The sequence below is a fragment of the Pleurodeles waltl genome, chromosome 3_1 (assembly GCF_031143425.1).
Source record: "Pleurodeles waltl isolate 20211129_DDA chromosome 3_1, aPleWal1.hap1.20221129, whole genome shotgun sequence".
NCBI classification, from domain to species: Eukaryota; Metazoa; Chordata; class Amphibia; order Caudata; family Salamandridae; genus Pleurodeles; species Pleurodeles waltl.
The window spans coordinates 1,741,167,823-1,741,183,750 of record NC_090440.1 but is presented as its reverse complement, the minus strand read 5'-3'; the positions used below and the strand labels follow the sequence as shown (position 1 = coordinate 1,741,183,750).

General features: G+C 45.1%; 1 long non-coding RNA gene across 1 annotated transcript in view; it reads right to left on the bottom strand.

The window, feature by feature from the left end:
• LOC138283417 (uncharacterized) overlaps positions 1-15,928 on the bottom strand; it is a 116,163-nt gene that overhangs the window by 45,604 nt on the left and 54,631 nt on the right. The window lies entirely within an intron of this gene.

Here is a 15,928-nt window from a genome sequence, read left to right as displayed (position 1 = left end):
TCACACTGTTTTGCCTACTTCTGCACTGGAGTTTGCCAGAACATATTCACTCTGTGCCCCAGTCAAGGATACAGTCTGGTACGTTGCTGATAGATGTGGTAGGGGTTAAGGTTTGGCATTCCTGCGTAGGGAAACTTTGTCATCACGATGACATATGACTTATAAAATCACTTCCTTGTCCCAAGATATGCAAGAGGGAGTTTCCAAACAGAGAAACACAACTAGATGCTGCCTGCCTTGCTGCTGATGCACAACCAGATCACAGGCCATTCCTCTGATATGAGGGATGATGTCTCCTCAGTGATTCCAACAGGCAAGCTCCAAACCTAACATGCTGTGCTATACATAGAACAAGCAGAGGGAGAGTAGAAACTGTTAGGCACCATGATAGCTGTGTACTAATGTATTACTCTCCTGCGGACTATTTCAATTCTAACAGTGTGTATTGTTTGGGTTATTGTGGCTCACACCTAAATTTCAAGAAGTCAGTTGTACAATGAAACCTCATATTAAACAAATACTGTCTTTGTCATTTGTGTATGGGAACATACCAGAAAAGACATAATTGTGTAGGATCTGAGTGACCACTACTTCCCTGAGAAGCTCCAAAGATGTCATGCGCTCGGATGTCTAAACATTCCTTTGATGTGGGAGACCAGAGGCACTGCTAGTTAGTCTGAGCAAAATGAAATATCAGGGTGACAGAGTTAGTTACAAGTGGGTCAGACTTAGTCCCCCACACCATTAGCTATCCTGCTGCCTAGAAAGCCAGTAATCACATGTAGGATAATGAGAGCCCAACCAACAAAATGTCCCTCCATAACAATAGTTAAACACCGAGGGAGGAGGAGGTCAAAAACACGCCTATTCCTAAATAATTACAAAGCAACACCTAGAGGCGATCAGGCAGACATGTCGGATAGCTCCATATCATACATGTGACACACAGGTGGGCCATAGGCCTACAACAATGCCCTATGACGGACAGCAGATACCAAGACAAACACAGAGCACAAAGTGAAGGCATCCAAAGGCTTGGATCTTAGTGCAAAATTGTCACAACACAGACACACTAATTGTACCCTGTTTCATTGCAGAGGAACACGGATCTCCTGCCGATATGCCTGTCCTTGAGTTCCCTGATGACATGGATGACGAGCCCATAAACATCCCACAAGAGACCATTCAAATGGTTCTTGAAAGCCTCCAAACCCCACCTTCAGTCACAAGGAGGAGCACAGAAGAAGCAGCCACCACAGGAGAACCACCCGCCACCCCAATTGTAAGACCTGCCAGCTCCAACACAGCTGAGGACTCTGACGACACTGGCACCAGCTTCGAAAGAACCGTCGTTGGGTTCCAGCGGGAGCTGGCCAAGGAGGTGCGGGTGGGGATGCAAACTATGGCAGCCAGCCTTGAGGGGGTGCGTTCGTGCATGATGTCAACTGCTGATCAGGCAGCTGCAATGCAAGCCCGAATATCGCTCTTGCAGGAACTTTTAAAAACACAGAAGGAAATCTGCACAACTGTCATCCAGTTGACACAACAACTCCAACTGCAAGCCAGTCAACGTGTGCACAAATGCAACATAGAACCCCTCAGGGCCGACCTGGCTGCCTACCATCGTGATGTGGCTGCCATTCTGAAAAACCAGCAGGCCCTCCTTGCTGCAGTACTGCCCTTCATAACTCGACAGGGATCAGCCCCCGGGATGTCTGCCTCCATGTCTTCTAACACTGAGGTGTGTGTTGCCCCTTCACAACCAACAACAACAAGGACACACCAGGCAACACACACATCAGAAGAAGAAGACATGGAACAGATAACATTCACACGCAAGAGTACCCGGAAGCCCTAGTCCCTGCACCATGGCCTACTCTGACCAAGGTCCTACGTTTTGTCAAATGCCAGTCTCACTACAACTACACTCAATGACTGTTTGGCAATACACTGTATGACTTGTCCCCATTGCCAGTGAATGTCTCTCTCCTACTATTTGGCAATTCCTGTCCCTCTGCACTGTCTGTGACATCACCCCAGCATGTCAGGAGCATCATCCACACCCCTTCTGTAGGATCACCATGTAATTATGCACCAGAACGGACTCAGCAAACATGGTGAATGGACATTTTGCACTACACCACCTATAAATAAATATCACTTGCACACCTATTGTGACTCTGTGTTATTTCACACTTCAACTGTGAGTAACTCCAAAGTGGCTGTGTGGCAACCATGTAGATTCTCTATACTACTGTCCTGATTTCATGTATACTGAAACATCTGTGCAGTGGCCAGGATTGCATCATAGCCTTACCATACTGAGGAAAATAACTGATGAAGGGACTAAGCACACACAATCATGCTGTGTTGGACAGAATGATGCACCATTTATAGCTATTCTAGACAACTAATGGTGCCTGAGAAATGTAGGCACCATGCAATACTTAAATACGAAAAAATGCGGTAAAATGTAAGGAATCATTAACAAATTACACTGCATCAATCACCCTTACGGAGTATACTTCCATGAAGGAAAGTCATGCTGAATCAGTACACACATGATGTAGGTCAGCAATGACAGCCACAAGACAAGAGTGTGAACAATTCCTCATCTACAAAGATCTCCCTGAACTTCACACTGCTGTCCGACCTATCTATTTACCCACAATAACAAGTCTGGAAGCATTCTTTGTGAAGTAGGATACATACCGAAACAAACCCTTGGTGATCAATGCACACTACCAATGGTGGGTCTCCCACATGGTGGATACTTACCAAGTTAGCACACGGGTAGCTGGCATGTTAAACCTCAATATCCTGGGGATAGCGAGCATAGGACACAAATGTCATACTAAAACATTCTGCTACACTGATGTCAAGGCCATGATAATGTAGCACCTAACGCATCATGTAAAGGGTTAACTAAATTTTTATTTCAATGAAGTAATAAAAGAGGCAACTAAGGGAAAGATAAACCTACACTAATCTAACCTGACTACTACTAACCCACAACTGTCCCTAACTAACCTAAGCTAAACTTACTCTACACATGTAACGAAACGATCTAAACATCAACCCCCCACCCACCATTATGAGACAAGACACATGCAGGGCAACACTTACTAACCTACACACATACTATACTATCCTAAACAAACATATATATTTTTATTTTTTGATATTTTTAAAAAACATTTATATATATATATATTTTTTTTAATCAGGAATCCCAACATTGCCCCCCACCCACCCACAAAAAAATATAAGATAGAAAGAAGAAGGACCCCCCACCCTGTTCCCTAACACTAACTAAGCTAATTACCTATACTTATCCTATAACTAATCCCCAAAACCCAACTAGCAGTATAAAATAGGAAAGAGGTGAGAGGGGAGGGGTAAAAGTTCAAGAGGGCAAAAGTACTACAGATTTGCCCTCCGTAGTGTGCGCCTGATGGAGCGGACCTTCTTTTTGACATAACTCATGTCCTCCCTCAGGTTGTCCACCTTTTTCACCAACTTGTCCAATTTACGGGACAATGCCAGGAAGGCAGCTGGGTCCACAGGAGGGTCTGTGCTGGTTTGCGTGCCGGCGGAGGTTGATGTTGTGGCAGGAGTTGTTTGGCCACAGGACAGTCCTGCTACCACCACACGGCTGGGTCCAGGTCTGGAGGAAGATGCAGGGTCCATTGCTGAAGACGTTGCTGGGTCCACTTAGGCAGACCTGGTGGATGTGGTGTTGGTGGTTGATGGTGGCACTGTAGGGGGAGCCTGTGGTGTGGCCCACCACGCCCCGGAGGCCCGATCTGAATGGTACTTGCGGGCCATCCTCCGATACCCACACTGCACCTGCAGGATGTGCCTGTATCTCATTGCACGGCGCTCAAAATGGTTGCGATCTGCGGCACTCAGGTTTGCAGCTGTGAAAAGAAAAGGCAAATATTTAGCCTTGGATTTGCATTGGGTGGAATAGCACAATGGGTTATTTGTCCATTACTAGAAATGTATTGGTTGCAGCAATTGTCACAACATAGTTCACGGAAAGGCTCAGAGGAAGTACATGTGAAACATGCATACATAAGGGCATATCACACCTAGCATATCCATGTCTCTACATGATGGATGACATCACCCTAAACTACTCATCCAAATCATACCTAAGTCATTTGACATCATGGCAGCACCTCTTCCGCATACTGACTTCACTACATATGTCACTCTATGTGATAACAATCATACTCCTCACTCAATGCCATTTGGAATTAGTTGTGTGCTAAGATTGAACCCATGGGCCATAAACAAATGTCAACACTAGGGGCCAGATGTAGGAATTTTGAAAATGCAACTAGCAATTTGCAATGCAGAACGGTGTCTCTGACACCGTCTGCGAGTCGCTATGGGGTCGCTAAGACCCACCTCATGAACATCAATGATGTGGGTTCCAAGTTGCGCCACCTTAGCGACTATGGGCACTCACGGGGATGGAGGCCTGCTGGGAACAGCAGACCTCCATGGACGTGACTGCTTTTAACTAAAGCAGGTTATTTTTCCCCAAGTGTAGGCCGTTTACCTGAAAGGAAAATGAGCTGCACTTAGTAAAAAATTACAACAACTTCAATTTTGGATTATTTCATGGTAATTAGTGGTCCCTTAGACCACTGGCTGTTTTGTACAGGATTATTTAGGTCCACTCACAAAGGTGAAGGGTTACAATGGGGACCCCTTCCAGTTAGCAAGTGGGTTACCATCCACTTCAAGTGGATGATAACTGCGACTCACTTTGCAACCACCTACTCGGTTGCAAATGGAATTGCCTACCACTGTGAGTTGCAAGTAGGTCTGGAAAACCCCTTCATATTTTGCATTTGGAAAAGCATTTTGCTAATATGTTCATGATCACCAAATACATTTCGGAATAGGAAACAGATGTTTGCAACTCACAAACAGAAATGTATGACATTTGCAACTTGTACACAGTTTGCTACATCTGGCCCTAGGTACTAACTCAAGTCACAAAAGGTGTCAAGTACATGTAACATACTGGTTGCTACAGTCCTAGGTACCCTGTTTCACAGTAACATCCCAGTATTTGAGGGTGGTGTGGGAAGAACAACCAACAATCCCATGTTCAATGCACACCCAGGAGTGTATAGAAAGTTCTACAAGTATGTGCCTTCACACACAACACCTATGAAGGGCTAGCAACATGTTGTAGTCAGCCAAACATTGACACATCCCAGGTCCACACATGTCAAAATGATATGACTTAGGCCAACATGACATACTATCAGTGAGGCATGTTTTACAACACACACAGAGGAGGTAGAACACCCATTCTCATGATTCAACAGAACACCTAGGCCATTGCACTCAAGTCACACACACTTCTAGTTCACCTTGTGGAAGTACATGCCCCCGGAAGATCCGACCTACAGCGTACACAGTCCATCCTCAACTAGGAAGATGCACTTGTCATCAAAGCCATGTGCCTAAGCTATCTGGGAGACTGTCAGTCTGATATGCAGACTCAGTTCATGGCAAGTCCCTGACCAAGTCTAACATTGACCAGTGTATTCCAAATGAGTCATCCCATTCCCCATTGCCGGCCAACTGGAATGACCTACAGCCCCTCAATCTGAGAGATGGCTAGGTATTGCTTTACAGAAACATAAGTCCTATTTGATATCACCCTAAAACAACAATGCCAATGAACGGCCAGCGCATCAAATCATGAATTCTCTTGAACACACAGTAATCCATCATGCTTCATTACCAAACAATGAAAATAGCACTCAGGCGACACTGTAGGTATCGGGGTCGTCAAAATGTGCCACCTCTCCCACGGTGTACGGGGCTGGTCCACCTGTAAAGCATGAAAGGAAGAATATACTCAGACTGGGTGAACTGACAAATAATTTCAGTTACAATGACACTGTGTGAATATGACATGGTAATGATAGACTTTCCCACATGCTCATACTGCATGGATGACTTTGTATTCAACATTAACATTGGATGAGTCTCCTGCTACAGTTACACACCCTACTACACACATGCAGTGGCCATGACAGTCATGTGTCGTCCAAGTTAACCCTCCATTCGGATGCCCCAACAATAATGTTATCCATACATCTCAGCATGTGCATCCCAGAGAGACATTCAAAAACTGGTTCCATGAGGACTGCATGACCACTCACAATCAAACAGGCTAGGTGGACATGTTCAACACACATCAACCACACACACATGTGACATATGTGTGGCCAACATATCTAACTTCATGTGACGTGAAGGCAACACACATGGATAGGATCATCATGTCTTTCAATTTTTCTGTCTAGCTATGGCGTCTACATATGTAGGTATGTTGTTTCTACATGACTTACTCACTGGCCATTATGACCTGTAGAGTACAAATAGAGCCGTTAACGTGTTGCTTGTCTGACACAAATGCAACACTACATTACATACAGCTACTGGCATCTGGTATGTGTTTCAAAAATGAGCCATCTGACTGCTAGCATTGGTCTTCATACACATTCTGCAACAAATACACTTTAGGGCACAAATGCATACCTTTGTAGCGCATCATTTGCATCATTTTGTCACGCAGAGAGGGGGCAAAATAGCAAAATACAAATAGATGTTGCAATTTGCTGCTGTTATTGCGTAAAAATGTGTTGCAAAAATGGGGATATATGTGTATAAACATGGGCCTAGGTTTCCCTAGCATTACACACAGTCAGCTACTTATTTAGGAGATTGGGTAACAATCATCACATGTTCCCACACAGATTTCTATTATTCCCATGTAATTGATTTGTACTCACCAACATGGCCACCAATCCTGATTCCCAGGTGGTCCAGCAGGTCCTGTTCCCTGGTGATCAGATCTGCCCAGCGATGCTTCAATTGATGGACATTGTGCATGCTCCCGTAGACCCGGACCAGGTGATGGCGCACCTTCTCCCACCGGATTTTCCTAGCCTCCGTGTGATACCCCTGTATCACACGGCCCCCAGCCTCCAGCATCAGTGGGAGGAAAACTAGCCATATGAATCCCCCCAATTCATCTTCACCCATCCTGGACAGGCGAGGCCTACCTGACATATTGACTGCTAGAAAAATAGACAAATGAAATAAGAAAGTAAAAGTGGGAAATGGGGAAAGGTAGAGGTGTGAAGGAAAAGGAAAAAGGAGAAAAATAGCCCAACTAACCCCCAAAACTATGCTACCCACAACAGACTCCCACAGACAATACAAACAATCACAGGAATAGACAAAACAAGACTAAACAGACTGAGACAATGTTATGGAACAAGAATAGATTCACAAAAAAGACAAAATACAAGGGACACAGGACACAAAAGCAGTAAAACACAGGACAACACCTTTCACACAACCACACAGTCTAGATAAATCTGAGACTGCAAAGTGAAAGTGAAAGTTAACTCCCAGTACAGATTTTGTAAACAGGATATCCTATTACATCACTTCCTGCAGAAAATGGCCGCCGTTTTTATTTTCCCGTTATGCGTCATATTTTCACGCATACACAATTGTGCGTCTTTTTTGTTTGACGCATTACATTGCACTAAATGCTGAGTCAAAAAATATGATATGAATATTAATAATTTTTGAATGTACATGAGATGACGAACATATTGTCCATGTAGCGTCAATTTTTCCACGCATACATCATGGGCGTAATTTTTTTCCACGTACAGTAGTGCACATGATGCTGAGTCAAAAAATATGATATGAATATTAATAATTTTTTAATGTACATGAGATGACCAACATATTGTCCATGTAGCGTCAATTTTTCCACGCATACATCATGGGTGTCATTTTTTTCCACGTACAGTAGTGCACATGATGCTGAGTCAAAAAATATGATATGAATTTTAATAATTTTTGAATGTACATGAGCTGACCAACATATTGTCCATGTAGCGTCAATTTTTCCACACATACATCATGGGAGTCATATTTTTTCCACGTACAAGAGTGCACATGATGCTGAGTCAAAAAAAATTATGATATAAATCATACTTTGATGGCTAAATATGTGAAACTTTTGGATACATTTATATTTGACTCTGCATTCTGTGCACTCATGTACGTGAACAAATTATGACGCCCTTGCTGTATGCGTAGAATTTGGAGCAAATTTTTCCTTATGTCTTCATGTTTTGAACTTTGTAAAGGTGTTTTGTCATGGTCAAACGGTGCTATGTGATACACATTTGTGTTTGGATATGACACATGTCCGTTGTTGGATGTATAGAAGGCATTCACACTGTAATGTTTTGGATACGTTAACTAATGTATTGACCATATTTGTCTACATATTTTGAGTAATTGCAGATGGCTATTTTGAAATGATGGATGGGATACCATGATGTATTCCTTCTCCAAAATGTGTCCACAATTATGATGGTGATGCTTTTATCTGTAGTCCTAACAGGGAGTGCAATAGTCACTTACAGTTTTTATGGGGCTAACCATGTCCCATTATGATTTTGTGTTTCTGATTTGTGTTGGACTTTTGACATGTAGCCCACACATGTGCCTTATGCATGTGTTTAGTTCACAAGTACAAGATTCTTGTATGTTTGGGGGGCGGTAGAGGTGGACTTAGGCCCCCAGCACCCTAGGATTTGACCATCCAGAATAGCTACTGTATCCATGGGTTTTATTTATTATATCATGGCAAACCTGCTGCAGCAGGCTAATCTAAGGCCATATGGTATGAAGGACTGTTGACCATTCATTCATCTCATTAGCCCATTTGACGTTTGCAGTAATGATGAATTGGAGCAAACTTGCATACCTTTTTCCAATGACTGTTTGCAAGACTCTGAGCGTTCCTGATGTGCCAATGAGAATAATTTTGTTGTTGTCTGTGTCCCTTTCTGCATAAACTGGTTTAGTGGCATGTTACATTCTTCCTGCTAGGTTCTAACTGGGACACAACTGTGATGGTCTACTTTCAAATATTAGGTTGATTGTATGACATATGTGTACATGTGTGTTGGAATGTGGATCCACTATCACCTGTCTGGGTGTATGTTGTCACTGTGACTTCAAGGTCTCCTCCTGAGTTAGTGGCAGCTGATGTTGTTCCAATTGTGTATTGCTCATATCACACACTTGAGAGAAGCCATTGGTGACATGGTCACGTACACATGGATGGTCCCACCCTGTCTCTGAACACGTGTGATGTGACTTTCAAATGATCTAAAATTTTGGGCTGGATGAGAGACTGTCTCAGGTGTTTGGATCCGGCATGTGTAATTGCCACATTTGTACTCCTGTTGGCCTCTGTGTTTTGTAATGTATCATGTCACATCCTACCCTCTGTGCATACATTTGTGATGTTTATTTTTGTTGTGATGAATGTTATAGCATTCTTGCTCAATGAGACAACATTCTTCTTCAGCGATTTCAAACTAAAGGTGGTCAGAAATGCATAGGCCAAAGTATAATGTGGTGTTGGATATCTGTGTTTATTTACGAGTGTGGAATACAAGTTATTATGATACATTAAGAAAAAAAATTATTTACAAGCTGTTGGCGCCTACGCACTCCTGCTGCCGTGTTAGGTTGTTCCCCCTCCTGTTGCAGGCCAGCATCCTCCTCTTCGTCATCCTCAGGCATGTCTGGGTCCAGGTCAAGGAGGGGAATATTTCTTTTTACACAAATATTGTGCAATATGGCACAAGTGAGTATGATCTTACAGACCATCTCTGGGGAATAGAGTAGGCTACCGCCAGTGATGTCAAGGCAGCGGAACCTAGACTTTAGGATCCCAAAGGTCCGCTCCACAATGCTGCGTGTCCTCTTGTGGGCGTCATTGTATGCCCGCTCAGCAGCAGTATTTGGGTTCCCAAATGGTGTCATTATCCAAGGCAGGATGCCATACCCCTGATCAGCTGAAAGAGAAACACAGAATGGGATCAATTAGATGTAGGAGGCACTGTTGTACGGATCTTTGACGGCAGTAGTTGTGTTGTGTTGTCTGTGACTCTTTTGTGTACTAATGTGACAACCTATGGTTGTTGGTGAAAACTTTTGCATTGAGTTTTTTTCCTTGGCTGAGCAAGTGTTTGTCGGCTAACTGTTTCTCAGCAGGATGTATTGGTTTCTCCAGTACAGTGTGCCCTCCCTTGCATTGTTACTTGTGATACAGGTGTCCGTGTGTCCTCACTGGGGGTGTGATGATAGTTCCATGCAGAGTTGAAACATGAAAGTGTATTTGAAACGTTCATATGAACATACCCAGGCCATCCCATACCTTTAGACTTATGCATTGTATTAGTGTACAGGTTATTGTGAGACTTCCAATTTGCAAGGTGACATTTAGGCTACCACAGTAATTAATGTCTTCACACTAAGCTGTACAGTAAATTCCAATGTGTGAGAGGTTCAATGGTGACTTCAGAAACATGGCTAGTGATGTGAGTACCTCAGTGTGTTCCTGGCTAGGTGTTGCTATTGTGGTGTATGTGTTGTTTGTCCTAGAGGGTTTCTGAGCAGTGTGTATATGAGTTTGGTTTTTGTCCTTACCAACAAGTAGTCCGTTGCCATATCGTCCATCCTGGAAGTGTTGGTTGATGGTGGAGTGACGGAAGATGAATGTGTCATGTACACTCCCAGGATATTTAGCCACGATGTTGCTGATCAGTCCTTGGTGATCGACTATGGCCTGCACGTTGATTGAATGTGTGTGCTTCCTGTTGCGGTAGAGGTGTTCAGTTGCAGCAGGTGGCACAAGGCGTACGTGTGTGCAGTCGATTGCACCAAGGACGTGCGGGAAGCCACTGATGCCGTGGAACCCCTGTTTAGTTTCCTGCTGCATCTGCAGTGTGTTAGGGAAGCAGATGTGGCGGGGTGTCAGGCGAATGATGGCATCCAGTACTTTAGGCAGGAATGCGGAGAAAGATGGTTGTGATATTCCACCAACCAGGGCACCAGTTGTCTGAAACGAGCCACTTGCCAGCAAGTGAAGTACGGCAAGCAGCTTTGTTTCTGTTGGGATAGTGCGGGGAGTCACTAAAGTGGGGGCCAACTGCTGTTCAATATTTCTCAGCAGCTGCTGAATGGCCTGCCAGTTCAACCAGTACCTCTGGATGATGTCTCGTTCCCTGAGGCCATGCAGGGTTGTTCTTGGGCGGAATATCCTCTCCTGCCTTCTGCGCTGTCTTTGGGGTCCCTGCTGTTGTTGTAGCTGCTGTTGTTGCTGCAGGGCTCTGCGTCTACGTGCACGCTGAAGAAAAAGCACCTCCATGTCTCCCTGTTGCTGCTCTGCTGCTCTGTTGTTTGTTCTGTGTGTTCTGATTAAGTACAGGTGTGTTTGCCCCATTTTAACGCCTGCCCTGACCCAGGCGTTAAAATTTCACGTTATTCGTGTTTTGCGTCATTTTTTTGCACCGCCTACCGCGCAGGAGTCATTTTTGCCCGGAAGCATAAATACGATGCGCCGCTGTGTGCGTCGGTTTTGGGACGGTAACGCCTACCCTGCATGTCATTAACGCAGGGCGGGGTGCCGCTTCCAGAAACTGACGCACATTGCGCCATTTTCCTTTTGCGCCGGATCGGGCGTCAGGGTTTAAATATGGGGCAACGTTTGCGCTGAATGTGCGTCAGAATTTTGGACGCACATTCGGCGCAAACGGAGTATAAATATGCCCCCAAGTGTTCTATACAGCACAATTTGGCTACCAACCAAGTGAGGAGTATACTGGATAGCGGTGGGAAGGCAGCCACTATTTTAATAGATCTGTTGGCAGCTTTTGATACTATTGATCATGAAACTCTTATAGCACGGCTAGCAGAAACTGTAATAGGTCGGCTCTACCTTTTCAGCTGCTTCGCTCTTTTCTGCCACAGAGAGAACAATTTACAGCTATGGGAAAATTAGGTCAAAATCATTTACCCTTCCCTGCAGAGTCCCGCAGGGCTCATCTCTGAGCCCTACTCTTTTTAATATTTAGGTGGCTCCTTTGACTAAACTAATTTGTTTCTTTGGCTTTTCCCCCATGCCATATGCCGATGATAAACAGCGTTTTGTTTCCATTGCTAATGACACGGAGACAGCTTTAAGTTTAAGGTTTCAGAAATGTATGGGGGCTAATTTGCAATGGATGAGTTTAAACAACTTGATAATTAATTTAACAAAAATAGGAGTACTTTTGTTTGGGAAGAATTCGCCCTCATGGAATCAGGCTTGATAGCCTCAATCTTTGGACCTCCTTCCGACTCCAGTATCTACCATAAAAAAATCTGGATATCATGTTTGATGCCAGTTTGTCCCTTAATGCACTAATAAACAAACTAGCGTCTTTCTGCTTCTATTTACCTCATAAGATCAGGAAGATCATGGTTTATATTGCATCTGAGCTCTAGTAAACAGTGGTCATGGCTTTTATTTTGTTTACACTGGACTATTGCAATGTCCTTTATTTGGGGGTCCATGAGTACTCTGAATAAATTGCAAAGCCTTCAGAATGCAGCAGCAAGACTTTAAAAAAAAGATACTCAAATTATAGTCTGAGTCTGTTTCCAAAACATTAAAAGAGCTACATTGGCTGCCCCTGAGGAGAAGGGTCAAGTTCAAGCCCCTTTGTCTCATTCATAAAACTCCATATGGAGCTGATCCTGAATTTTATAAGGAAAATCTCATTTGATAATCCCCCAGCAGATGTTTAAGGTCTTCCAATGCCATGTTGATCAAGGTGTGTAAATTTAGGAAACCTAAGTCGACATGGCATTCCCCTCAGAGTGCCATGCCCACCTCACACTGCCTGTCGCATAGGTAAGTCACCCCTCTAGGAGGCCTTACAGCCCTAAAGCAGGGTGCACTATACCACAGGTGAGAGCATATGTGCATGAGCACTATGCCCCTACAGTGTCTAAGCAAAACCTTAGACACTGTAAGTGCAGGGTAGCCATAAAGAGTATATGGTCTGGGAGTGTGTCAAACACAAACTCCACAGTTCCATTATAGCTACACTGAAATCTGGGAAGTTTGGTATCAAACTTCTCAGCACAATAAATGCACACTGATTCCATTGTGGAATTTATTGTAAAATGCACCCAGAGAACATTTTAGAGATACCCCCTGAATACCAGTCCGACTCCTAGTGCTAGGCTGACCAGTTTCAGCCAGCCTGCCACAACCAGACGAGTTTCTGGCCACAAGGGGAGAGTGCCTTTGCCACTCTGTGGCTGGGAACAGAGTCTGTATTGGGTGGAGGTGCTTCTCACCTCCCCCTGCAGGAACTGTAACACCTGGCGGTGAGGTAGTGGAAATGCCCACCTCTCTGGCCACTGCCCCCACTTTTGGCAGCAAGGCAGGAGAGGATAATGAGAAAAACAAGGAGGAGTCACCCACCAGTCAGGACAGCCCCTAAGGTGACCTGAGCTGAGGTGACCCCCTGCCTTTAGAAATCCTCCATCTTGAGATTGGATGATTCCCCCAAAAGGATTAGGGATGTACCCCCCTCCCCTCAGGGAGGAGGCACAAAGAGGGTGGAGCCACCCTTGAGGACAGTAGCCATTGGTTACTTCCCTCCTGACCTAAACACACCCCTAAAATCAGTATTTAGGGGCAACCCAGAACCCATGAAATCAGATTCCTGCAACCTACACAAAGAAGAAGGACTGCTGACCTGAAAGCCCTACAGAGACGACGGAGACGACAACTGACTTGGCCCCAGCCCTACCAGTCTGTCTCCAGACTCAAAGAACCTGCACAGCGACGCATCAGACAGGGACCAGCGACCTCTGAGGACTCAGAGGACTGCCCTGAAACTGAACGACCCAGAAACTCCCGAGAACAGCGGCACTGTTCACCAACAACATCTTTGCAACAAAGAAGCAACTTTTAGAGAACTCACTCTTCCCGCCGGATGCGTGAGACTTCACACGATGCATCCGACGCCCCCGGCTTGAGCGTCAGAGAACCAACACTGCAGAGAGGACTCCCAGGTGACTGTGACCTCGTGAGTAACCTGAGTCAACCCCCCTGCACCCCACAGCGACGCCTGCAGAGACAATCCAGAGGCCCCCTGACCGCGACTGCCTGGTAACAAGAGCCCGATGCCTGGACCAAGCACTGCATCCGCAGCCCCCAGGACCGAAAGGAACCAACCTCCAGTGCAGAAGTGACCAGCAGGTGGCCCTCCTCCTAGCCCAGTCAGTGGCTGACCCGAGAAGCCCCTCTTTGCCCTGCCTGCATCGCCTAAGTGACCCCCAGGCCCCTCCATTGCTTTCTATAGCAAACCCGACGCCAACTTTGCACACTGCACCCGGCCGCCCCTGTGCCGCTGAGGGTGTGTTTTCTGTGCCTGTTTGTGTCCCCCCTACCAGTGCTCTACAAAACCCCCTGGTCTGCTCCACGAGGACATAGGTACTTACCTGCCTGCAGACCGGAACCAGAGCACCCCTGTTCTCCATAGGCGCCTATGTGTTTTGGGCCCTCTTTTGACCTCTGCACCTCACCGTCCCTGTGTTGCTGGTGAGTGACTTTGTGGTTGCCTTGAATCCCCAACGGTGGGCTGCCTATGCCCAGGAAACTAAACTTGTAAGTGCTTTACTTACCTCAGAAACTTAAACATACTTACCTTACCCAGGAACTGTTGATTTTTTCAGTGTCCACTTTTAAAATAGCTTATTGCCATTTTAACTTATACTGTGTGTACTGGTGCTTTCATTCAAAGTTCCTTACTTACCTGTGTGGAGTACCTTGCATTTTATGTATTTACTTCAAATCTTGAATCTTGTGGTTCTAAAATAAATTAAGAAAATATATTTTTCTATATAAAAACTATTGTCCTGGAGTTAAGTCTTTGAGTGTGTGTTCCTCATTTATTGGCTGTGTGTGTACAACAAATGCTTAACACTACCCTCTGATAAGCCTACTGCTCGACCACACTACCACAAAAATAGAGCATTAGAATTATCTAATTTGTCACTATCAATCTTTAAGGGGAACCCTTGGACTCTGTGCACACTATCTCTCACTTTGAGATAGTATATACAGAGCCAACTTTCTACAGTCAGCCAATGAGGGAAGGCAGCAGTCCCAACTTTGTCACAGAGTGGGATGGGGGTAAGTGAGACTTCTGACCCCACCCAACTCTGTGACAAGGTGTCACTGGTTGACACTCGCCCTGGGCACTTCAGGGCTTAAACCTGAAGCGCCCAGGTCGAAGTCAATGGGTGATGCTTCCCCTCGTCACTGAGGAGAAGGGCCTTGAGGCGCCTTTGCTGGGCTGAGGAGGTCACGCCCATAGGAGCTGTGACCTCCTCAGCCCAGCAAAGTTCAGCTCAGGCAGCCAGGAGTCTGCGTAAAATGCACATGTCTTGCTCCTGGCTGCCTGAGCTGAACATGAAGAGTGTGTCTGGCTGATCTATGCTCAGCCTGACAGGCACTCTTCATGATGGGCAAAAGGTGGGAGGGTGTGGCCCTTCCGCCCTAAAGGACGGCCATGGCTGCTTTGCACCTATTCTCCACCCTAGGTTTGAACACTGACACGTTCACTGGGTCCTCGAAGTAATTTAACCATGCTGTTTAGCATTGGCAAACACTGTCTGGCCCACTTGATCTTCGAGAACTTCTTGATGAGGAAGTCCTCATCTTGTGGTGGCAGCTACTGTTAATACATATCTTTGGTGCAGTGTCCAAAGTACAGGAGTGCACCAGCAAAAAAATTAACTAATTCCTAAGTAGCACCCCGCCTTTGAAGGCAGCCCCCAAAATAGGCATTTCCTCCTGCAAAAAGGGATATCAGTCCATCTGCTCATCGTTTTTTTCAACGAAAGTCTTGTCAGGATTGATTTGTGTTCCTATAAAGTGAAATGTATATAGCAAACTAACTTGCCATGTATTTTGTTACTTCTTGAGGTATTAATCCATCAC